This window comes from Geotrypetes seraphini, chromosome 11, assembly GCF_902459505.1.
Source record: "Geotrypetes seraphini chromosome 11, aGeoSer1.1, whole genome shotgun sequence".
NCBI classification, from domain to species: Eukaryota; Metazoa; Chordata; class Amphibia; order Gymnophiona; family Dermophiidae; genus Geotrypetes; species Geotrypetes seraphini.
In genome coordinates, this window is record NC_047094.1 from 10,695,860 (window position 1) to 10,698,569 (window position 2,710).

The window sequence follows — 2,710 nt, forward strand, 5'->3', positions numbered from 1 at the left end:
AGAAGACCACAAACTTTACATAATACAGCATTAAAATGATTAGGCAATTACAATCAACTTGACTACATGACACCATTACATTTAAAATATCACTGGTTGCCAGTGTCCCGCAAACTTTCTTGACACTAAATTCAGTGCCGCGGCCGGAGGGTATTCGGAAATGCACAGACGTCGACGCAATGATGTCATGCGCATGTGTGACATTATCACGTCGATGTCCTCGCAGAGCCTGCTATTACCACACTGGTGGGGGAGGCTTGAGGAGAGCTGCCGCTGCCGGCTGACTGCCCACGGGACGTTCCTCTCGCCTCGAGAGGCACATCCTGCAAGCAGTCAGCTGGCGCTGGCGCTTCCCCTCCTTGTTGGCATCTCGCTTGTACACCCGGAATCTTGCCATGGCACACTAGAGTAAAATTTAAAATATTAATACTGCTGCTTAAGGCGTATCTCCCGCCTTTGGGGATTTCTCAACCACGCAGAGTTTTCGCCAAGGATTGTTTTTTAGTCTTTGATCCATGATTTCTTGCATTAGGACCTTCCGGGACCCCCTGAGGAAGACAGTTTGGTCGAAACACGGATCGTGTTGGGTCCAAAGTCCCCAATAATTTAAGTCCTAGGTATTCCTTCATGTGGATTATTGGACCGCACTTTCAATAAAGCCTGTATCTTGAACATCACCTTCTCAACAGTGTTTTTGTTCTCGTATCATAAAGACAAGAATGCCTACACTCTGTCACTCTATGGCCATGCCATATTCTTCCGGTACCCTGATGAAAGCGGGCCATGGAATCTAGGGTGAAATACTCACGTGGATTAAAAACTGGCTGGCGGATAGGAAACAGAGAGTGGGTGTAAATGGACAATACTCAGACTGGAAAAGAGTCACGAGTGGAGTGCTTCAGGGTTCGGTGCTCGGACCCGTGCTCTTCAACATATTTGTAAACGACCTGGAAATTTCCAGGTGTCCACCACCCTCTGGGTGAAGAAGAACTTCCTAGTACTGGTTCTGAATCTGTCCCCTCTTAACTTTTCTGAATGCCCCCTCATTCTTGTAGTTGTCGAAAGTTTGAAGAATCTGTCCCTCTCCACTTTCTCCATGCCCTTCATGATCTTGTAAGTCTCTATCATGTCCCCTCTAAGCCTCCGCTTCTCCAAGGAAAAGAGGCCCAGTTTCTCCAATCTTTTGGCATATGTTAGGTTTTCCATACCCTTTATCAGTTGCGTCGCTCTCCTCTGAACCCTCTCGAGTATCGCCATATCCTTCTTAAGGTACGGCGACCCATATTGGACGCAGTACTCCAGATGCGGGCGCACCATCGCCCGATACAACGGCAGGATAACTTCTTTCGTTCTGGTTGTAATACCTTTCTTGATAATACCAGGCATTCTATTCGCCTTCTTAGAGGCCAATGCGCACTGTGCCGACGGCTTCATTGTCCTGTCCACCATCACCCCCAAGTCCTTTTCTAGGGTACTTTCACCCCTTACCAGCCCTCCCATCGTATAGCTGTACTTCGGGTTTCTGTTTCCTACGTGCAAGACTTTACATTTCTCTACATTGAACTTCATCTGCCATCTCGTCGCCCACTCCCCTAGTTTGTTCAGGTCCCTTTGTAAATCTTCGCAGTCCTCTTTAGTCCTAGCCCCACTAAATAATTTGGTGTCTGCAAATTTTATGATTTCGCACTTCGTCCCTGTTTCTAGATCATTTATAAATACATTGAATAGCAGCGGTCCAGGCACCGACCCCTGTGGAACACCACTCGTGACCCTCCTCCAGTCCGAGTAGTGGCCCTTCACTCCTACCCTCCGCTTCCTACCCGCCAACCAATTTCTGATCCATCTGTGTACATCTCCTTTCACCCCAAGGTTCTTCAGTTTCCGAAGTAGGCGTTCATGGGATCCATTCCTACTTTCTGGTAGGTGTTTTGGAGTAGATGCTTACCCTCTAAATGCGAGTTAATTGCAATTTTCAATTAAAGGCACTGATTAGGGCTTATTAAATAATTAAGTTAGGCACCAAGATCGGTTAACCCTTTCAGGACCATAAGGATCGTAGGCCAATTTTTGTGGTTTTGACGACATTTTTATGGTAAAAAGGGCTTGCAGATGCCAAAAAATTGATTTTTTTTGTGAAATATCATTATTTTTATTTAAAAAATCACACTTCTGGCTTATGGACAGTGTGGCAAGTGAATCTTCTCGTCAATCTGGCAACGACGCTAATGAATGAATGTCGGAACCAGTTTGTTTACATAAAGGCAGTATCCTATGGAATCCGTACATATCAAATTTAGAACTGTAGACTATCCCAATCAAAATTGATAGGATTTTAAAGTTATGGGACAAATAGGTCCCTTGGTCCTGAAAGGGTTAAGCGCGCTGATCTAGGCACTTAACTTCAGGCGTTTTTTATAGAACTAGGGCCTCCATGTGAACAGACGTTGTGAAGGACCCCACTTGTGTTGCACTCTGCATTCTTAGAACAAGGAAGGAATGTACAGGAGAAAAAGCCTCCGTGTATGTCGGTGACCGGCGCGCTTTAGTTATGGTACCGCGCCGGACATTGGCGTGCCGACAATCCTGTGGTGACAGGACTAATGCGTGCAATCGCTTCTGACGGTTTCAGGCCTTCAGGTTTGCACTCTGAGGGGGGTTGGGGGTGGGGAACCCCCCCTCCTACTACACTGAAAACTCCTGTTCTCCTTTC